Source organism: Eupeodes corollae, chromosome 1 (genome assembly GCF_945859685.1).
Source record: "Eupeodes corollae chromosome 1, idEupCoro1.1, whole genome shotgun sequence".
NCBI classification, from domain to species: domain Eukaryota; kingdom Metazoa; phylum Arthropoda; class Insecta; order Diptera; family Syrphidae; genus Eupeodes; species Eupeodes corollae.
The window spans coordinates 185,840,619-185,865,366 of NC_079147.1; the positions used below are offsets into that span (position 1 = coordinate 185,840,619).

General features: G+C 32.6%; 1 protein-coding gene across 4 annotated transcripts in view; it reads right to left on the reverse strand.

The window, feature by feature from the left end:
• Positions 1-24,748, reverse strand: part of LOC129938445 (uncharacterized) — a 180,540-nt gene that overhangs the window by 120,057 nt on the left and 35,735 nt on the right. The gene's annotated exons all lie outside the window — the stretch shown is intronic.

Sequence of the window (24,748 nt, forward strand, 5' to 3'; positions counted from 1 at the left end):
TGACAGTATAACACAGCCATTGAACTTGTTCATAATTTTCTAGTTTGAACTCTAATCTTTTCTATTCAAAATTTCTTCATTACCAATGTCAAAAGCTTTTGATATGTCAACAAACAATGTGGATGTACTCTTCTTTTGTCAAGACTTACAAGTATTTGAGAACAGTAATATAAGAACACATCTTTGGTTGGTTTATTGCTTTCAAAACCTAACTGAACATCACTGAAAAATTTAGGTCTCGTTGAAAAGCTCAAAATTATATTTTTACAGCTTTTTCAAAAATCTTAAATATCGAGGGCATGAGTGATATAGCCCTTTAGTTACCCAGATCATTAGTTGCGCCTTTCTTGAAAAGTGGCAAGATATTGACAAATTTAAGAGCACTCGTGTGTCAAAACATCAATTATAAAACAGGCCACATTTTCCAAGCAAACGTTTCAAATATCATTATAACCAGATACTTTGGAATCCCTTAACTAGTTATAGGCTCAAATTTGCCTGAGACCACACGGCCATAAACATAACATCTATATTTGTAATCAACTTCCGGGGACTAGAATCTAGCAAACACTTTCTTGTCCTTTATCAACAAGCATTCAGATTATTAACCCCTTTCAGGTAAGATCTTATTTCCGGTATCCCACACAAAAAAAGACTGTTTTCGTTTATTCAATAAAATGAAAAATTACTCCATTCTTTAAAACTAACATCCCTTTTAAATCTTCAAACTATATAAATGGTCCATTTACAAAACTTCACTGTTCATAGATCTCAAAATCTACTTCCCTATAGGTATACAAAAGAAACTAGATATAAAGAGAAAAATATTGCACCGTTAACTATCTACAATTTGAAATTATGATTAATGAACAAATTTTCAGGTATTATCAATAATTGCACTCTCTGGAACTATTAAGATAAACCACAACAACGACCAAACTTAAGTTGAACAATACATTTTCTAAGTTATAAAGATATACCCATAGGTAAAGTAGTCTTCTAGTCGTCGTCGTTCTTGTGCTTGTTGCGTTGTGCGTTTGCTTTGCAATATCGAGCAATTTTTTAAGGGACAAGTAGAGGATTCTTAAAAACTATTACCATACTTGACTGATTCTACCATTTTAAACTACTTTAGATCTTTTAATTAAATGCAGTAAATACCTTTTGGCAATTCATTTTTTCGCAAGATAAACGGATGGATGAACGTGTTTAATGTACTCATCTTCAATCTTCAAGATTTTCAAAACATGATCTTATATACCTTTAAATTGACTTAAGTCTTCAAAGATGAGATTTCGAAAACACTGAGAGTCAAGAGCACTAATCTGATCTGCGACAAGTTGATTGATCAAGAGTTTACTTTTTGAACAAGGTAGACGAACAAGTTAGTTCTATTCAAGGCAGTTCAAGCTGAATTGTTGAAATTCATACTCCTTTGAAAATGCTGCGCCTTAAATAAACAAAAGTCCTTGTTTCAATCTTGAAATAAGGGAGAAGATAAAACAGCTGTTCCATATTTAAACATTTTTAGATTACCTAAAGACTTTATTGAATATAGTCTACGAATATAGTTACTCACAGGTTAAACTTATTCGTGCAAATAAGGTGGTCTGGTGCAAATAACTTCTAAACGAACGTAAACTTTCTTTTCTTTCAGAAATGGCTGCAATGCCCTGGACGATAATCATGTTATCATTTTTAATCCTTTGGGCCATTCGAAAGCTTTTGACAGAAACAATCATGAATTAATGTGTCAAAAATTGTTAGTTATGTATAAATCTTCTCTTGATGGTACTAAACTTATTTCTTTTATACAATATAACAGAATGGAAACAGACGTACTTTAAGGCTTAATTCTGGGTCCTATTCTTTTATCTTTGTTAATGAATTTCCATAAGTAATTCGTCACTGTAAGTTTCACATGATTGACGAGGATTCAACTAATCAGGAGCTGCGCACTCGGACCAATCGAATATTGTGCTGCCAAGGTTATCAATTCATCTAGATTGTAGAGTTTTTAGAATCCGTTAAGCAGAAGAAGCCAAGTTCGAGCAAGAACCCCCAACCAAATGCAGTGGTCTTAAAATTGTGTTTGATTCACGTTCAAAAACAGAAATATTACGAAAACTGCATTTACCTACAACAATTAACTTTATCCATCTACATTCTTCACTTCAAATGTCAGGCTATCCACAGTCAAACCAAACCAAGCTAAATACGAATGCAGAGCCCCTCCATTAAGAGCACTACAATGACTTCACAATAGCATAATAGCACAATGGGCTATTTGATCGTTTGATGTCTTGTTGTTTTTTTCATTTGAATTTTCTAGGAAAAGTTTGAGGTTTTATCTATTTTTTTTATTTTGAAAAATGGTCGGTAACTTCTTATGTGCAAAGGGAAGACTCTTGTGATTGTGATGCGAGGCTAGATCATGGAATTAGGTCAGATTGTTGCATGAGCATCATCATGAGCGAGCAGAGACCACTTACTTGCCTCTCCTATATCCCCCAATAGATTTTAGTATAGCAGTCTACATCTCGAGAAGTTCTATGGTTATATGCATGTTGAATGTTTGAATCTTTGAAGTTTCATATTCTCCTCTTGTGACTTTACTCTGCCATCTATAGAATTCATAAGAGACTTGCTATAGCTGTTTGGCACCATGGAAATAAGTTGGTATTTTATACTTTGTTGTTGAAGTTGTTTTTTCTTCTGATTGTTGCTGAAACACAATTAGAAAGTACAAAATCGTGATTCTCGAGCACACTATCTATAGAAGAGTACAAAGCCAAAACGATCTTATACATTTTTTGTCTTGAATATGGTACTTTTAGTCCCCTTGGGATGATAGATCAGACACCCACTTAACACTATATCATTGGATATTCTATTCATTTGAGAGTTCACGAGTGTCTTTGTTTGAAACAATTTTCCCGATGGATTTAAAAAAATAAGTTACCAATTTATTGTATTCCGATGTTTTATACAAGTTTTTGATTAGGTTTTAACGAGTTGAATTATGAACTACTTTATTATTAGAATTGAACTTTGATAGTGAAAAGAATTGGGTCACAAGTGAGAGAAGTATCAAATTGTATTAAATTTGTAATTTTGTTTTAGGTCTGAAAAAGTCCCTTGGAGAAGTCCTACGTCACTAGCATTAAGTATTAAGAATTACATGATCTAAAACTGTACCGATAAATTTTGAATGGTTTTCAAAGTATTCGACAGTACAGTACACCAAAAGAAAGACTATCTTTTGATCATACCGATAATTTTAGGTGTTCAGTTCAGCTCTTTGACTGCACCGAAAGAGTTAAATTATGCTTTAGCGATAATAGACAGAATTTTCAGAAAACAGATCACTAATAAAAATAAGAAAGAGTGCTGGAAACATGACAGAACCTTGAGGCACACCTGCTTCTTTTAAAAAACCAAACGCAATCATCTTACTTTCTTCAAAATGATGTCACTATTTATTCCACATTTCATTGTTCAGTGAGATAAATTATGAGATCACTACGGACCTATATTGCATGCAAAAGCCGATAATTAAAAACTATCGGTTTTCTTAGTACATATCTTGGGTTGATATGATATTAGATCAGCGATTCCATCAAGTTAGAAATAAGGGACGTAAGACGTAAATGGTCGATATTAAGTACATTAGCTGGAATAGTATCGGAGCCAGTTTACTTGTTTATGTCAAGATATTTAAGGACTCTAGGTACAATATGGCGGAGTTATAACAATTATATGACTTTTTACAAAACCCTTTGTTACTTAAACCATTATTCTCTTAATGCGTCAGTTTTCTATTCCTTCCAAACTGTTTATTCCAATACATCTTCCATCAAGGTTTATGATACATACATAAGTCAATACTCATTTAAGGTGGCGCTACAGTCCTGTATAAAATAAAGGGACCCCCTTCTAGACATCTAGCTCGCTCCCTAGCTAGATGTCTCCAGTTGGGCACTCCAAATTGATCCTGATTCGCGGCTTTCCTTTGGGTATGTATTAAAAGAATTCCCGAGCGTATCACGCAAACAACTTTTCTCTCGAAATGATCCATGGTGCTTTTCTTATCATCCCTGATGTGCGCCACCTTAGTTTCTCTAGAGGAGGCTTTATTACTCAATTACGTTATTAGCCAAAGAAACAGCCGTTAGAGTAATTCATCTTTTGATCTCAGCTCTGGTGTTGTCTTATGCATTCATGGTGCAACTCATGCAGACAAATTTCTTAACTACCTTCTTTCTTGATAACAGCATGTAAAGTCCAAGTTTTGCCTTCATTAACAACTTAACCTACTTTTGCCATATGAATCTCAATACTCACAAAAGCCTTATTCACCTAACGCTGGGTTCTTCCGATTATGTCAATATTATCACTCATCAACATGTCCGAGTAATTTTGAGGTCTCTACTGAAGACGTGGGAGCTCTGCACTATTTGCAACATTAAGTCTAAAACCTGTTTTGACATCATAAGTTTCGGTTCGTTTCGAGTTGTTTCCAACCTTTATAAAGCAGCGCGAATTCCCATGATCCTCCACAAACAGTTAAGTTTGGCAGAAATTTCGTCCTTGTAGATGCTGTCACCTACGGCCTTGAAAGCAATGAAAAGGACCTATCAGTTCTAATGGGTTTCGGACCTTCACATATTACGGCAAAGAAAATGAAGACTGATTCCTCTATAGTCGGTGCAGTAAAAAGGATCATCTTTTCTCAGTTCCGGGCAAACAATACACTGAAGCTTCAGCGGCTTTGTTAGACTTCAGCTAAGATATTGCAATCTTTACTTAGAGTAAATCAAGAGACAGGACTGTTCGTTTTTGTTGTCTATATTAAATGTACCATCCTGCCTGACAACGGAATTTGATTCGTCATTGCCGTTATACAGTCTATAGAAATGGATTTTTTTTTATTCTCAGCATCGATTGCTTTTGTTCTACTATGAAAAAAGTTGCTTCACAGTTCCTTAATTTTGTAGACCCTATTTGTGGAAACATTTCTTCTTAATTAGAGGAAATCTGAAAATATGATTTACTTTGAATAAATTCCTGAAATCAAAGACATTCAAATATTAAATTTCAAAAATTTAATCTCCATATTGACGACAAACATTTTAAATTCTTTCCTCATCCCGGAGGCGTCGTATCATTGTCATTTTCTTCCATAATAATAACATACAACTTCATCATCAGTGCTATCCATGCACCACAAGACAAGCCTCCAATTCATCAAACAGAAGACGGAGAGTGGCAGCAGGGGGAGAAGAAAAATCCAAACAATAATAATTCACTACTAGTGCTTCAAATAATCTCCATATCTCCGATCATATCGCGTAATCACCACTAAAAACCACCAACAAAAACCTGCCTATTTTTTTTGTGTGGCATATTTATTTCTAATAAAAACACAACAAAGCTGTATAAAGGTACACAGATACCTAAGATTTGCTTGTGCACATAATGAACAAGAAAAATCCATGATATCATTAAATAAAACCCGACTTACATTTCCGGTAAATGATTTCATTTCCCGTATTTCTGGTTCGATATTTTAATTTCCTCTCTTCTATCTCGACAACGACGACGACGACCGAAAGACGATGATGCGATACAGCGACTGTATAGAGGTATGAGAGTTGTGAGCACCTACCTACTTTTATTTCAATACCCAGCGCATCACATTGATTATATTATTATGGCCATTAGATGAACGTCATTAAGATAATATCAAAATACCTATGTACCTACTTTATAAACATCCTGCAGCGCTACGCTCATTCCCATTCCAATTCCCATTCCCATGCCCATTCCCATGCCCATTCCCATCATCATCGTCGGTCGCATCATTTCATTTCACCTTATAAGACTGGTCAAGTATATAATTTACATTACAAGCATGGCCCATGACATGACAAGCGATTCGACATTTTATAAAGGGGTCAGGTTTGCACCTCTGACAGCCAATAGTAGACTGAAGCGGAAAAAACACCTTAAACATTTTTAAAGCAATTATTGCAGAGCTTCTGCTGGTGAGTCTTTCTTTTTGGAACGTGTTCGAAGCTTCCATCCTCCTATCGCCCGTCGTCATCGAAGTCGTCGTCGTCGATTACTATACTCTTAAACTGCATTACAGCACGTATTCGTCGTCGTTCGCCTACGTTGTTGTTGTTGTTATCGTTGTCGTCATCATCGCACATTTCTAATAGCCCCATGAATTGACTCCTCTTTCTCAATCGCGTTTAACTATTTAACTTGGGTAATTTTCACTTTGACCCATATTAAATACTACCCATGTAGATATTTTATCAAGCTTTTACAAATAATGTTGGTATAAATTGTACATGGTTAAGAGGTATCAAAAGAGGTATTAATGTGAGTTGATTTGATAGTTATGTGAACTTTTGAAATAAAAAGATACAATATCTATCTCTTCGATAAATTTTCTAAAACGAAGATTGCAGAAAATGTTTAAATGCACGACCCAAGGTTTCACGATTTTGTTGTCATACTATTGATTATATTTTGGTCTGTATAGTTTTGTTCTTTGTATGAAAGACACGTTTGGGTATTTAATGAAAGTTTGAAAAAACAGCCTATTTCTTACCTTCTGAAATAGAGGCACTACATTGTATTTACAGAAGATGTTTAGCCCTTTTATTAACTTAAATGAAAATAACAAAATTTACCAAACTGTTTGAACAAGTGAACCACATGTTCCAAAAATCTGTTCCTTTAATACTTAATTTAAATAGCCCTATTGAACTATGTGCAGCCATTTTTTTGAATATGCTATAGAATTTTTTTAAACATAAAATGTACACCAAGGCATCGCTTCGATGTTCCAGACCCATACCAACCAATCGATAAGGATATTTTCTAGCCTAAATATAACTCCCATCTTTTATCAGGTGCTCCAGCCTATTTATGGGCAGTAGTCGTACAACTAACACCTGTCAACTGTCAACCATTCCAGTTCGCGATTTATTTCAGTAAATTAAGGGACCTAAAGTATTTATGTCGAATCCGAACTGCTAATTTGAGAAATAACTTTTCAAGTTAGAAATTACTGTTGGAGGATTATTCCTCCCAACAGGTAGTACTGGTGAAATAAAAGCCTTAGGTGACACAGACAGGAGTTGAACCCAAGACCTCTTGCATGAAAGTTCTTTGAACTAACCATCAACTGATGATGCAAATTCGAACACAAAGTGGTAGAAAAGTTTGTAACAGTAAGATCGTTGATGCTCTTACGTCTTTTGAATATCTTGCGCATTCTCACTTTTTCTGTACGAATTTTTTAAAACATTATGCTCTATTCAATAATTAGTTGTATTCCTCTTCCAACCCAATTCCACCATAAAATTCACGTCTTCAAAGGAACTCTTATTAATGTGCCTTCAAACACGACTTCGGTTGTACAGAAATTCGTTTTTTTTTGCCGTACTAAGGAAATGTAGAATGCTTTCGAACATTCTAGCTTTCCGTGTCATTGCAGCAATTTTTAAGATGGGAGATATCAAAGGTAGCCTTTAAGAGTTTGAAGGTAATAAAGCCAAGAGCAAAAAAAAAACAAAGACAAAGTCTTAAGAACCTACGTCAAATACTTTCAATCCTACCAATATAAAAAAGTATGGCGCCCATACAATGCAACCTCATCTAAGAATTGACCTGACAACAGAAGCCTTTAGAATTTTAATAACATTTGGATCATGGAACTTTTTGCAAAATCTTTTGACGAAACCAAGTGTTTTGTTAACTTTTTTATTATATTATTATATTACTTATTTTATAAAGTCAGAAAAAACTGTATTCTCAATTCGAACGTAACGAATTCAACATTTAGTTACAATATTATTATATTACGTTCTTGTGTAAACAATTCCCAAAATTGATTTAGATCTTCTTTTAGCTACTTAAAAACCTTGATGACATTTAATGCTTTAAACAAATGTTAACATCATCAGCTAAATTAGCGATATAAAATTATTTAGAACAGTAGGCAAATCATTAAGAAATAAAATAAACAGCAATGGACCAAGGTGACTCTCTTGAGGTACACTAGAATTGACTTTAAAATTACATTAAAAATTACTTCTGAACATGTAGATATAATATCTATCTTTAAGATATGACGAAATTCACATAACGAATTACTTGTTAAGTCCAATTGTAAACATTGTAAGACTTAATTTGTCAAATGCCTAGCTAAAATCTGTAAAAAGGCAATCGACTTGAGTGTTTTTCGAGTTTTTCCAAACAAAAAGTTGCAAGTGGTAATGAATTTGGAGCAGCAGACGATTTCCCTATAGGGCTAAATGTTTAGAACCTTTTCTTATGGATTGGCGTTAAGTATAAATATTTTCAATGATCTGGAAACTTATGTAGAATATTTCAGAGACTCGTTGAACATGAATGGCTAAGAAACATAGGAAACACATTTTTCAACATAAATTATGACATTTCATCTGGACCAGCACTGAAACATTCATTAAGCCTTAGAATGTTGTCGCAAGCAGAGGTCCCAAAAATTGATAAATTGTAATTCATGTAAGACGACTGTATTTTTTTGTTTTAGGAGAAATAATGAATGATCTTGAAAAACAAAAATCTTCAAAGACAGCTTTAAAATAATTTACGAACTGGAGGAATTCAAAACCAAAAAGAGGCTGGGATTTTTAGTAGAAAAGCATTATTGAAAATTTATATTTCTTATAAGAAAAATTTTCTCAGTATTTTCAATTATTTTTTTTAAATTCTAGTGATATTTGAGTCGAACATCGGTTTTTACCAAATTTGTGCAGAATTTATTTTAGATTTGTATTTTCTAACAAAAAACTGCCAATTGATTTTTTTTTAATTTTAAGAAATGTTACCAAAAAAGATCTGTATAGGTTGAAAATAATTTTGAACGAACTTTTAGTAGTACTTTTTTCAGGTTTTTAATTTTTTGTTAAACAACAGGTGCCAAAAACGTTATTCTTAAATGAGCACAATCATTTTGGAATTAATATCATTTTTCGTTATCAAATATTCGAGGTGAGAAATATTTTGTTACAATTCTTTTAATTATGTAACAATGTATTGTAAATAATATAAAATTTAAATAAGTACAATCGATAGCAGTGTTAGGTTGAGAGATATTTATGGCCGTTCAAAATGTTCACTAACAAAAATAAAAACCACTGCACAATTTTTGAAAGCCTTTTGTCCATCTTTTGATGTTATTACAGCAAAATCTATTTGAAGTCTCTGATTGTTCTTAACATATTGCAAACAAAAAAGTTACCCTTAACGTATGAACACACGTTCACACAGAGGTAGGCATCGCTCTAAAAACGATTTATTTCAATACTAGTTACCTTAAAACTTAGAGAACTAACAAAAGTTTCTATTCGACAAATAAAAGCGTTGAAAACATGTAAGATAAAGTTCAGTAAAGAAAAAAATATTGGTTCAAAATGGCTTTCTTGAGGATCTTCTAACACATTTTGATTCAATAAAATATCAAGTATTTTTGAGACAAAAAATCAAAAGAATTTCAGACAAAAAATCATAAGAATGAAGAATTTCTTCACCAAAAGCTGAAATTACAGCTCAAAAGTATAATTTTAAAAAGCATTCCAAAATGTTACATATTGAATTTAATTTGCCTTAATTTAATTTAAATTTTACATTATTATTTAAGACATTCAGTATCTATAAAGCTTTTCTTTGAAAGAAGATATTTTATTTATGCATTGTGTTACTTCATTTTGCTAATGAAGTAATTTTTTTACTAAGATTAATTTATTCAAGCATGAAAGTCAAATTGTGAGAGAACTTATAAATAAATTACTTATACTATAATGGAAAAGTTGCAATTATGCTGTCACTCACAAATTTTAATCGGATTATGTCGTTTAAATTTCAAAAAGCTATAACTACATTCATATTCATACATTTACTTTTTCATAACCTGTAGTCTATATTTTGTAGTCTTTATATAGGTGGATATGTAAAGGAAATGGTTGCAAGTTGCAACTAAGTACATAAAAGAAAATTTATATTTTCGCTTTGTTTCCGTTAAATTGAAAATAAAAAACGAAAATAACTTTTCATCTTTTACGTTGAGATGAGACGATGAGTATGTACTCAAGTAGAACATTTTTGATAAAATAACTTAAGCCCTCTTTTATAATAATTGAACAAAAAAAATAATTAAGCTCTTTTTGTTATGATGACTATGATGATGATGATTAAAAAGATAATGGACTCAATTTATTAAAAAAAAAGTAGGTTTCAAAGTATAAGGTTGCTTATAATTCATTTAAATGAAAGTAATTTTTCCATAATCGATGCACAGTTGTAATATTATTTTATTCGTTTACATTATAATACTGTTAACCACACTTTTCTTAACATAAGAGTTTTTAGTAAAATATTTGAAATGCATATTAATAATACAATAATTGTTGTTTTTAATTTTTTCGTAAAATGAGTTTTTCAACGTTTGCAGAAGGCAAAAATACAAGCTTTTGCGAATAATACAATATTTGTCCACCCTTAATTCAAAAGTGTGAATTATTCCTTTTTAGAAGCAGCAACAAAAAAATAAAAAAATGCGTTACAAATGAAACCTATATTTTAAGAGACAAGTCTTGTGTGTGCATGTCGTTGGGCATATCTCAAAAACCCGCAAATATGTATCGACTGGAAATCAATTTGTTTTAAAGATAGAATCATCATTTCCAAAAAACCAAAAGCATTTTTATACGAATTTACTAAATGTCAAAAAATATATTCTTCGTGAAGAAAAAATTTTTGATTTTGAATTTGTTGTAAGTTTTAAAAAAAATCAAACTGACAGTTTTTTTTTACAAACAATCAAAACTAAAAATATGTTAAATTGATATCCGATGCCAAAATTTAATATAATACTTAAAAAATCCAAAATAAATATATAAAAATTAATTAGGTGGCGCAACATTCCGTAGAGAATCAAGGCCTAGTGACTTACAACTCTCAGCCATTTCTGCGTGCGAGTAATTCCAGGGATGGAGGGGACCTACAGTTTATATGCCGAATCTGAACGGCTAATTTGAGAAAGCACTTTTTCATGACAAGAATTACCCTTGGAGAATTTGCAAGAGGCAGTACCTGTGAATGAAAATTTATGTGGCACAGGCAGGGATAGAACCCAAGACATCTCGCCTGACAGTCCAACGGACTTACATACTTACTTCCTTAAGGTGGCGCTACAGTCCGGGCGGACCTGGGCCTCAACCAACATTTGTCTTCAGCCAGCCCGGTGCCTAGCTAGCTGTCTCCAGTTTCGAATGCCAAATTGGTTGAGGTCTTTCCCCACTGCACCTTTCCTCGGGCTTGGATTCGAAGACCTTTCGGACTAGGGCGTTGATGATTTGACTTAATCGGTGTCGCTTCACAACACGTACATTTTGTCGTTGTATCATATTCTCTACTCTCCATCTATAGAGACGGGACCAAAGCTCACCCGAAGAATTTTTCCCTCAAATCATTCTAAGGCGCTCTCATCTTTCTTTGAAAGGGTCCAGGCCTCAGCGCCATAAATGAGAACCGGGTTGATGAGTGTCTTATAAATGGTGATTTTACATGCTCGAGAGAGGACTTTACTTCTCAATTGCCTTCCAAGTCCAAAGAAGCAGCGATTTGCAAGAGTTATTCTTCGTTTGATTTCAGCGCTGGTGTCGTTGTCTGTATTAATAGCGGTGCCTAGGTAGACAAAGTCCTTAACTACCTCAAAGTCCATGGTGACGTTTTGTCCAAGACGTAGTCGTTCAGTGTCCTTTTTTGATGACAGCATATACTTGGTCTTGCCCCCATTGACCACTAAACCCATCTTCTTTGCTTCCGTCGCAATGCTCAAAAACGCTCCACTAACATCACGCTTTGATCTTATAATTATGTCAATATCATCTGCGTATCCGAGTAATTGGATGGACCTTTGGAAGATTGTGCTTCTAGTGTTGACGGTTAAGTTTTGCACAATTCTTTAAAAAACGATGTTGAAGAAGTCGCATGACAGTGCATCGCCTTGTCTAAAACCTTTTTTGACATCAAATGCATCGGTAAGATCTTTTCCGACCTTGATAGAGCAGCCTGCATTCTCCATCGTCATTCTGCACAAACGCATAAGTTTGACAGGGATGCCAAAACTAGACATTGCTCGGTAGAGCTCTTTCCTATAGATGCTGTCATACGGGGCTTAAAAATCGATGAAGAGATGGTGGGTATCGATTTGAAGCTCCTGGGTTTTATCCAAGATCTGCCGTAGTGTGAATATTTGGTCGATAGTGGACTTTCCTGGTCTGAAGCCACACTGATAAGGACCAATCAGGTTGTTACGAATGGCTTCAGACGTTCACATAATACGGCAGAGAGGATCTTATACGCGATGTTAAGGAGACTGATGCCTTTGTAGTTGGCACAGTTTAGAGGGTCTCCTTTCTTATGTATAGGGTCACACTAGGCTGAGATTCCACTCATCGGGCATGCTTTCTTCCGACCATATTTTGCAGATGAGTTGGTGCATGCTCCCTTCCAAGACATCGCCTGCTGCTTTGAATAGTTCGGCAGCGATGCCGTCAGCTCCAGCAAGCTTTGTTTGACTTGAGTTAAGATATAGCTATCTTCACTTCGTCAAGGTCGGGTAGGCGGAATTGTTGATTTGCGTCGCCGAGGTCGAGAGGTTCTATCTCCCTTACAGCGGAATTCGGTTCGTCTTCGCCGTTATATAAGTCCAACGCACTAACCATCCATAATCTAATCTTAAAACACGATATGTGGATGTGGCAGAACCAACAATTTTGTAGTAGGTTTTAACAATTTGTATGCGTAGTGTGATAGCTAAGGTAAAAAAAGAAAAAAATATTTTAGAAACTTATTTTGACATATGTCAAATTCCAGCCCTATACGTAGTTTTTTTTCTGTTCAGAAACCGTTTTAACATAAATGGTTCTGCGTTTCCTTAGGATTTATATGAGACATTTGAATTCTTACAACTTCTGAAGATTTTTCGAAAATAGTTATGAAATGCTATAAATATTTCAATTGCCGTGATAGAGAAATTTTGAAGTCGAAATTAAATTAATGCCACCAATACCCTTTTGGAAAAGTGCAATTTCATTGGCAGGAACAAAACCTTGTCGACCAAGTTAAATAATGTTATCGTAGGTTAATGGTTTGTATATTTTCTATTCTCTTTTGGGTTAAAATAATTTTGAAAAAATTCTTCAACGTGGATGAAGAATTTTGTGTGGCAGAATTCTTTTCCTACTTTAATCGTCCTTTGATGGAAGTTTCCGGTTTATAATGTGACGTAATATATTTTGGGGCAAAAAAAAAAACATTTATTTTCAAATGTTACTCGGTTGTGCTTAATCTTCTATTTTCTAAGAGAAATCAAAGAATAAAGCAGTCTTATACTGGTATTTTTTAAATTTTTGCTAAACCCTTTACTTCTTGACACTACTGTAGTTATTAGCTTGAACTTCCCACACTTTAAAGGAACAATACAAACAAAAAAATACTAAAAACTTTATGTCCCAGGCTCGACATTAAAACGGCAATGCTTGCTTTTGTTTTGCTATTGTATTCAATTTTATAACTTGATGTTTGATATTTATAGAAAAGTCCATAATATTTTACATTTGTTGGCATAATGGTCATTTCATCTGTACACAAAATAAAGCCCATAAAACTTAAGAGCAGGACAAGAATTTTCTAACACTGAAACATTTTATAGTTTTTTTTTTTTTTTATGGACATATTTTCCACATCACAGAATTTAAAAAAAATGTTAACAATAATAAATCCCACTCTCCATAGCTTTGACCTACACACAGCGGTCGGCGGCGGCGTGGCATGATATATGTACACAGGTATTTATTTTATCAAAAGCAATTTTATTCTCAAGAACATTCTTTTCCTTCTGAAGTTTTCAGCAAACGTATAACGATGCTTCTCTAGATTGTTTTTTTTCACAATTCATAGTCACACTTTTGAAGGTAGAAAGGCCAAAAGGTGGTATAGAGTTCAACAGGTAAAGTAGAGAAGGAAGGGTTTTTATAACCTCATTCTCATTCTTATTCTATTTGTATTTTTGGCACCTGTTGAATGAATCACAACAGGTATAGGTGGAATAACAATAGCAGGAGAGTAATAAGGACCTAAACCCATTTTTATAAGGCTTCCCATCGTCATCGTCGTCATGGAGAACACGTTTTGGAAATTTGTTTTAATTTAAATGCATTTGTATGTATTTTTCTTTTCTGTAGCTTAACCATTTATGTAGCTTTCCATTTGTGTACTGTATATGTATGTATGTCTATCGATTCCTGGGGACATTTAGCACAGGCGGTTCTTATGGCAGCCTGATGGGACGTATATGAAGTTATGGATTACAAAAGCCGACAGCAGGCAGTAAGCAGAGCGCAGAACACATTCAAGGCTTGATATTTTTCCATTAAATGGGATAATCGCAGGACTAATCGATTTACGTGCGTTTTTGGAGCTTTAATTTCTCGTTTAATCAATTGAAATCCAATATTATTATTTTTCTTTTTTTTTGGGTAAGCAGACTTTTTCTCTGTCTCAAATGAATTTGCACGAACTGGGAAATAAAAACAAAACGGACATTATATATACGAACACTATACCTACAGAGTAAACCTTATTAAAAGGGGAAATTATGAGGCCAGAAGTAAAACAGGGCAAGAACGGGAGAGGTCAATGATGCGTGGGTTTTTCGATAATTATTATTGGACTTTGAAGGCCAAATAAGACTTACACTACAAAAAAAACTATAAAAGTTTTACATTATGGGAGTTTTCCCCAAAACAAATATGTATATAAAAATAAACACTTAAATTCAATAGGTTCTCCGAGGGTTCCGAAATAAAAAGGAAAACGAAATCAAAAAAAATAAAAAGGAAAAATTAAAAGAGAAACTTTTTAGGGTAATAAATCATCGATATATACTTCAAGACCATGCGTTCTTATAACAAGTAGGCTTCTAGGTTGATAGGTTCGTATGTAGGTACTATACTATAGGTAGGTTGGTTACATCAAAAGCTATAAACATGAACATGGTTTAATATGCGACACGTCTATGAGCGCCATTCCGCAACAATCGTCGTCGTCGTCGTTGTTTGTCGGTTCTACATACTTAATACCTATACCCAAACCTATCATAGCTATCGACTTTGGTTTGTTAACGTCGTCGTTCTTTTCACATTCAGCTATTGAATTTAATTGGCTTTTTGATATGCCATTAATGAAATTGCCTATCAAGCTATTTTGATTACATGTTATATGGGTGAGGATTTTATAATTTTTTTCATTTTTTGATCTTTTGAGTTCCTCCCAGTCCGCAATTGAATAATTATTTTTTTTTGTATGTTTACGTTTGGAAATTCCGGTTTTTGTTTTATTCGAAAATTGTTTTTAAGTATCACTCCCGGAGGGCTAAGATTTTTAATTCTATCATTTTAACTCGTTTCTATCAAGATTATCTTTTAAAAGTGATCAATTTTTTGTTTTCAGTTGGTAACAAATTATCGAGTTTTATGATAAACATCTTACAAATTTTTAAAACAAAATACAAAGACACGATCGGATTTTATTCGATTTGTGTGTTAAAACTTTTTATCAAATTGTTTAATTTTAATGTTCCATAACTTGGTTAGGATAGGTATGAATAAATGACAGTCAGAAACAGCTTTAGCGGCGCGACTCAATTAGAACTGAAAAGTGCCGTTTTGTTACCTTAAACTCGTTAAACCTATTTATTGTCAACAATATTTTAGAACGGATTTATAAAGACAACTCAGCTAGTGCCATTTGATAGCATTTAGAAGAGAAACCAAGATTGTTAAGGAATGCCCTTCCGAAAGTTGACATTCTAGGCGTCATGATCCCCCCCTCGGAGATAATTTTGTTTTTATTTTCGTAGGAACTCCATTGAATTCGTATCGCGTTAATGGATATGACTCCATTGTATTTGTTTGCTAAAAGAACTACTTTTAACTGGGGACTAGACCAAGAACATATGAATCGGAAATTCAGCCCTCTTCCAATAACGCGGCACAAATTCATCAACCTTTTACCAATGAACGAGCCAAAGAAGGGGGGTTCATATGAGCCATAATATAATTAAAGATTTCATCTTAATATATGTTAGTAATTTCACGACATTAACCAAAAAGTGGTTTGCTGACAAAAACAACTAACATTTTTGTTTGAATTTGGAAAAGCTCTAGAAATGCTTTAAATTATTTTCAGAAAATCTTTTTTTAAACAAAAGAGCAAATATTCAGGTTCTAAAACAAACCTTGAATAAGAGATCGTCAATTTGATATTAAGTTGTCTTTAAATTCCTGAAACTCGCCTTCAATTACGTCTTATTTTTTTGACGCACATAAATAGTGAACATTGAGATGATTTTTACTTGCACATATAGGTCTGTATGTATGTCCTGACATCTTGAATCTTTGTGCCGATTGAGTCCAAACTGGGAAATTAAGGTTTTGAGGCGATAAGCTTATTGCATTTTGTTTTTTCTTTCTAAATTTGTTTCCTAATTTGCCTTCTCTACAAGAAAAAAATATTTCGGTATTGATCCAGAAGAGTAAGTTTCATAAAAAGTTATTTTATTTTTAAGTTTTCTCAAGAATATCATTTTAATTAATTTCTTTGATTTTAAAAAATGTATTGGTTTTCGTTTAAATGTAAAATGTATATTTATAAGCACTAAACAACTGCATACCAAAAATATTTTTAAGACAAAATTTAAAAAATTTTATATGCTAAGATCAGTAATAAAAAAAAACTCTATTGATTTCCAAAAAAAAAGAAGCTGGGATGCGACCCACACTGATAACTTCCCATCCCGTCTGTCGATTTGTCTTGCTTAAAAGTTTGTCTATATGTACTCGTATCAATTTTTACCAAATTTGCGTACTATTTTTTGTAGATTTTATTTTTATAAAAAATCCGACTGTTGGATTTGTATATAAAAATTACTGAATATCGAAAACAATATTTTCTGTGAAATAAAATAAGATTGAAGCCAATATTTTTAATTTTTGAAAAGCTATTTGAGTCGAAAGTAAATTTTTACCAAGTTTTAGTATTGTTTTTTTTAGAGTTTTATTTTTTGTGAATAAACTGTCAATTCGATTTTATTCAAAATTGTATCGAATATTGAAAACAATATTACTCATAAGATAAAATTAGTTTGAAGCCAATATTTCAAATTTTTGAAACGATATTTGAGTCGAAAATCAATTTTTACCAACTTTTGTTAAATTATTTTTAGGTTTTTAATTTTTTGTACAAAAACTGTAAGTTCGATTTTTTTCAAAATTTTACTGAATGTTAACAACAATATTTCTTGAAAGATAAAAGTAGTTTAAACAAAATATATACAATTTTTAAAAAGATATTTGAGTCGAAAACCAATTTTTAAAAACTTTTTTAGGTTTTTATTTTTTGTAAGAAAACTGTCAATTCGATGTTTCTTAACATATGTGATACTTTTGAATACAATACTTTTTATAAGCAAAAATTATTTTGAAACTATTATCTCAAATTTTTGAAAAGATATTTGAGTCGAAAATCATTTTTTACCAACTATTGTTAATTTTTTTTCCGTTTTAATTTTTTGTAAAAAAACTGTCAGTTCGATTTTTTTCAAAATTTTACTGAATGTTGACAACAATACTTTTTTAAAGATGAATGTAAATTAAAGCCAATATCTCAAAGTTTTGAAAAAATATTTGAGTCGAAAATCAATTTTTACCAACTTTTATTATTTTTTTTTTTAGGTTTTTATTTTTTGTAAGAAAACTGTCAATTCTATTTGCCTCAAAATTTTATCAGATATCAAAAACATTATTCTTCGTTACACAAAATTGTTATGGAGATGAAATCATATTTTAGTCCTATAATTTTGGAGGTAACAAATTTTCTTTTCAGTTTTTTTGATTCATAAAAAACTGTGACATGGATTTTTTTCAAAAAATATACTTCTTTGGTATCACATTACATTATGTTATATTAAATTAAATTCAAGTCTCTAGCGTTTTTGGTTCGTAAGATATTTAGGGTTAACCAAACTGCTATGGTAAAAAACCACCCACGCAATTTTTTTGAGAGCCCTTTCTGCATCTTTCTGCCTTTTTATCTGTATAACAAAATTTATTTGAAATCGATATCTCTTCTGGTTCTTGAGCTATGGAGAACGAAAAAAACGTCGCAAACGTACGGACGTACGAACGTACGTACACACGCACGCACAGACTTCTTTCTAAAAATCTTTTATTTCGACTATAGGGACCTTGAAACGTCAAGAAATATCAAAATTTTCAATTTGACAAATCGGACCCATTACAATAACTTCCTATGGGAAGTTAAAAATTAAGTTAACCTAATTTTTTTTGAGAAATGTTTGAGACAAACTTTTTTTCCAGATACATTTTTAAATCTTAAAATAGTATAGTAAATGTTTTTATACCGACTTTTTGGAAGACATTTTCAAGTTCTAGAGACCCAGTTGTGAATTTTATTTCTTTCAAAATTGATTTTCTTAAAAATAAAAAACTTTAAAGATCTTTAATAATTAAATAAAGTAAAGTAAATTTGCTTTGAATGCTTTAGAATTGAGATTTCAACACGAATATCAATAATATAAATGTCCCAAAAACAGCAAAACTGACACGTTGTTTTATATCTATTGATATGAAAACTTTGATTTCCTTAAGATTTTAAGTGAAAAGAGATTCTGAATCGCGTAATCTGTGAGTGCCAAACAAAAGTTTCCTCCCAACTTATTTGGTTACCTTAATTTTTTTTTTTAAATTGTAGAGAAATTATTTACTTAAATCCACCTATTTCCTTAAATTCAAGGACAAAACATTTTTTTTCTCTACAATTTGTAAGTTTTGTTGACTGCTTTATGATTAACATATTTTCTAAGAATTAATAGAAATAGAAACAACAAAAGTGTATATTATTTTTGGAACAAAGCTAAAAAGCTACCAATGTACCAAAAACCCTCTAAACGCTCTTGAATATGGCATTTTTAGAAAACTGTTCGAACCATTTTGTCCAATTACTTATTTTAGAGACAATCTCTTCTAGACCTAGAATTTGTAAATATCACTAAAATTGTTGCATTTTTACCATAAGCTGCTGGCTGAATCATCTGAAAACGCAATTCTATGAAACGTTTTCGTTAACAGTCATTAGCATTACCTAACCTACATCATCACTTGCACCTAATAATTCTTGCAATAATGAATTTTGAGTCAAAATTTGCTTTTTTAGAACTCAGTTTAATTCGATTCCGATATAAATAATTGGATATACACTCGAGTTTTAAATATTTTCAAAACAAAACTCCAAAAACAAACCGAAAATTACTTGGTCAAATTTTAACACTTTTTTTCAATCGATCGATCTGGTGCTTCTTCTATACAATTTCGAACGGACTGCTTTCAGAAGCTTTTTTGATACATTGAAGAACAATTTTACAAATTCAATCCTTGTTTCGAACTTAATCTACAGATAAAGAATAGTTTATTTTTATTATTGTAGCTCATTGAAACTAGCTACATTGGAAAAACTAAAAACCAATACAAAAGGAGGAACTATCTTTGTGGCTAGTTCACATCACTTGAACGTGAAAAGACCAATTCTTTGAATCTTTCGCATCTTATGTCAACTATAAAATGAAGCAATAGGTGCGTTTTTTGGCAAAAATATACGTGGTTAAGTATGCTTTTACATGTATTTCAAATATAAACTCTTAACTGCAAATCAAAAAAAAATCAAATGGGGTGGCGCAACAGTCCGTTGTAAACTAGGGCCTAGTGACTTACAACTCTCAACCATTCCTGTGTGCGAGTACTGTTGTCAGGAATGGAAGGGACCTACAATTTTATGCCGAATCCGAACGGCTAGTTTTGAGAAAGCACTTTTTCATGACAAGAATTACTCTTGAAGGATTTGTCAATTCCTCGCAAGAGGCAGTAACCTCGAAAATTATTTTTTTTTAAGTGAAGGTGGCACAGGCAGGGATGGAACCCAAGACCCCTTGCATGACAGCCCAACGCACTAACCATCATGCCACGGGTACTTCCTTAACTGCAAATAAAAGATAAAAAAGGATGAAACTGTGGATTTGATTTTAACGTTTGCTTGAGTCTCGAATATAAATGTTGGTACAATGGATAAGTCTTGTATAACTCGAAAGCATGTTCATAGAGTTTAATAAGAGTATAGTTTGTTGTTTGCATTTTTCATTTTTAAGTGAGAGTTTACGGCTCTTACTGTTTGCTGCACTTTTTGAGGTTTCATGTTTAATCTACAATCAAACTATAGTGAAACAATAATTTGATAGAATTAAAAACGGTGTCGATACAATGATTGATGGTTGATGTTTGGTGATTACACAGAAAACTGTGTAATCTCTCCTTAGAAGCATCAACTTAAGATCTGTAAGCTGTATAAATTAATTTAGTAACCTATAGTTAAATGAGCGTCTGCAAACTTACACGACAAATGAACATGTTTTCAATTTTGAACAGTCCTAGAAAATTTTACAGTTGTTTCGTATAAATGGTAGGACGACTACCTTTCAGAATAACACCTTAAAAGTTATTTTTGAAGTCGTCTTACTTACTTCTTATTCTGTGTTTCAAAATTGGTCACCATAAAATCGATCTTTTAATTCTTATTTATAATTAATTGTTAAACTTCATTAAAACATAGGTTTGTTTTTGTAAGGTCACTCGACTAAGCTGTTCAACTATATTACGGAAATGGAGATAAGCTGTAATATTTTGTTGTTATTTTGTAAACATTTAGTGTCAACAAAAATAGCACCATCTGTTACAAGCTAAACAAAATTAGACCATAATCTCCGAACGAACTCTTTTTCTTCAATTCTCATTTTATTCAGCTTGAATTTACAAAATAAAAAACATATAACAAATAATTAAATATAAATTATTCCTTATATATTCGTTCTATTCGGAGTTTCGCTAATTTTCTTATGAATTATTCTGACATTTGTCATTTGTTTTAACTGTCAATTAAATGTTTGGTAATTTCTCACTGTACTTTATATGAATTCCCGAAAAATACGGCTAAAATAATATCTTAGAAATTGTCCATTTTAAGTTTGTAAGACACATTGAACAATTGAGATGCAGCTTCTACAATTTGGCCGCTATCAACTGTCAAAGTATAGAAGAATCCTTGCATCTTTACTCTTCTCCAACTACTCTGAAAGTTTGAAGCTCTGAATTCTAAGAAATTTTCAAATTGTTATTTTTGACATTTAAGGGTTTTTCGTGAAGACAAGAACTCAATTAAGGTATTACATATTTTACGCTACTTTAGGAAACCACACGTTAGCTGACGTCAAACGTCGTGCCGCCGTGAGATGAAGCAAATCGTTTCAATACTTTTTACCCCAACTGTATATTGCCATAGTCTCATTCAAAAAATATATCGCATCATGCATCACATTGGGGCAAAAATAAAGATATAAGAAAAAAAAATTATTGCTCTCTAAGCTTGATTCTTCAGTCCGGTATACGTATATCTAACCTACCTATATACAACTGATCCACACAAATCTTGCATGTTGCTTGCATAACACATCTCACCCAGCTCTGACAATACTATCTATAGGTACAGGTAGGTTTATAATACAAGTCATATCTTTGCTAAGAAATCGCATTTGTTTCACCTGCCACACGAATCCGTTGTATAGTTGTTGTTACTTTGTTCTTCTTTTTTTTTGTCGGAGCTCTGCTTACTTCACATACTGGGCCATCCATAAGTTATAAGACAATGGGGGCCTGGGAACCAGGTGAACACTCACTGCCACTGAACACATATCGTCTATACAGCTTCGCAGCACAAAGATAGACACATGTATACACTTTATATGTTGTTTAATTTATGTGTTGGAAGAATAACGAACAGTTAGAAGATAGGTAAGGCAAGGTAACTTCTTTTGTAACTCTCCTCTATATATATAGCTTCCCCTTGCCACACAGAGTATCTATCTGTGGCTTCGTCATGATTCTTATGACTTGGCCCCTAGGGTGACATATGAAAATTCATTGAAGATCAACTACGACGATGGTGAGCAACGGACGAACCAGAGAGAACGAAAAGTCAGTCGGATAGATTGAAATTCAAAGATACAAAATAACGTAACTCGAAATAGCGAGGTGCCATAACAATATAACTACGGTGTTTTTTTTTTGGAGGGGGTAAACGAAAACGAGCACAAGTCATGCGAGACATGAAATGATACAAAAATAGAATATTGAAATGCACGTCAGTTGGCGGAATTTAATTGAAATGAAATGAATGACAAAGTAACAAAAAAAGTATCTACGAAACTGGTGCAACATCAGGTGTAACTTTTGAAGGTAATTCACCTGCCGAACGAATATACAGAGAATCCGAATGTGACATCTATGAGAGCACATGCGCAACCAAGCAAGACGGAGCTTCGTTTCGGTTTCGGTTTCGGTTTCGGCGGCGTCGACTTCGACTTTTATTCGGTCTCAGAGCCTGAGCCAGAGTTGGATTGGGATTCAGAAACGTGTTGGCTTAAAAAGAGAGGTGTGTGTTTGTTTTGCCAGGTACCTTACCTATAGATACTTTTTGAGTGTACATTGGTTATTTATTTTATTTTTTGAAACCATCATCATGTCTGAGAGGGCTTAATTTGGATACGCTCTGCTGAGTTGTCATGTTCGCTTGGTCATTTATATATTTACGTGATGTTTGTTAGCGTTACTATATTTTGTTTTCATTTCTTTTTTAAGTACAAACAAACAACAGCTGGTAGCTGCTGTTAATAAAATGAAGACAAAACAATAATAATCGTCTACCTTGACGGATTAAAGAATGCAAATAACGCAAAAGCGTAAACACACTTTTTGTCAAAAGACAACGGCTTGAAAGTTAGCGGTTCTGTAGGTAGCAAAATTGAATGTAGACAGCGCCAAAGATAATTTTGTTTCGAGAATAATAATTTATTATTAATTTTTTTCTACAATACTCGTATATGGGTCTTACGTTACTAAATAAATGAAGTTGTAAAAAAATATAGGTCTTTATACCTATGCTTTTTTTTTGTTGTTAATTTTTTGATGGGAAGAAAATTTGGTAGTGAGAAAACAAAACTTGAAGACAGTAATTCAATTGAATTTTTAGAAATTTTTTGAACGTTTCTATCTGATTATGATGACTGCGGAAATTTTTGTCTCGAAACTAATTAGGTTTGGTCAACGAGACGGAATTCCTCTGGTCTCAAGTAGGTTAATAAGTTAAAAGAGAAACTATATTAATGGGCGGGCTAGGAGTTTTCTTCTGTTATACAAATTTTTACTTTGCAAGTTAAAGTTTTACGTTCTGTTAAGCACAAAACGTAAGAAAACATCATTGATTCTGTACTTTTCAAATAAAGGGCTAGTTTGTCAGAAGCTTGTTAAGTTTTTAACAACACTCTTGAGAGGCCTTGGTTCAATGTAATTAATCAAACAAATATTGGCTTATAAACTTTACTGATAATTCAGATCTCAAACTTTGGATTCATTTACACAAAATTTAGTTATTAAGTGTTTTTGAGGATATACATTTATTTAATTATTTATTTTAAACGATAACCTGCTAATCTTGTGAAACGTTTTCAATATTTTTCATCCTTTTTTAGACTTGTCTTGTAAAAGGGGCTTCGTATAATAGACAAATAGTTCAAAACAGATCGCACAAAGGCATTTAAGAGAGATTTAAGAATGTAGCTTAGCCACTATGAAATCATTGTGTAGATTAAAATTGAGTTTTTCATCAAACAAAATGTTATAAGAATGAAAATTGGGCGACTGGTTCCGTATAAATTGGAAGACTGGTTCCTTATTAATGACATATTTTGGTAGGTGTTTTGAGATATATTGAAAAATAAATAATTATTCTTTTACCACTCGTCAAATCTATGAAGTTCTTCTCAAAGGAGAAAGCAATCGGAAATTATTTAAGGGAACTGATTTTTTTTTGAGTAATTGGCAAATAGTAATTCATGGAAAACAAGATTTGAAATGCAATATTATTTATTTAAATAATAAATAAAAACGGTCCCAAGTGGCTTCCTTGAGGAACAATGGAAAAAACTTGAATTTGGTGAAATTTTACATTATTTACACGATCACATAAATACATAAATAAGATTGATGTTATTAACATCAAAACACCTTAAGACATAATTACTGAAAACCGTAAGATTTGTTGAGGTTGATTTAAAAGAGACAAGGCCATGTTGACACCTGAATTTAAGGTTCCAACATTTAGGAGCAACTCGAGCATAATATATAAACCTATTGAAAAAAAGTCAGCAAAGTAATTCCAAATCGTTTGTGTGTTAGCATAACTTTCATGATTATAAAATATCTAAACGCTGAATTATGTGGCGTAACAGCTCGTAGAGAACAAAGACCTAGTAACTTACTACTATCAACAGTTTCTATCGGCGAGTGAAATCTGTGTTGGAGGAAATCTACAGTTCCAATGTCTTATACGAATGTCTAATTTGAAAATACCCTGATGGCACAAGCTGGAATTAAACCCAAGACCTCTGGCATAACAGTCCTACGCACCTCCCATCACACCTCGGCATTTCAGGATACAC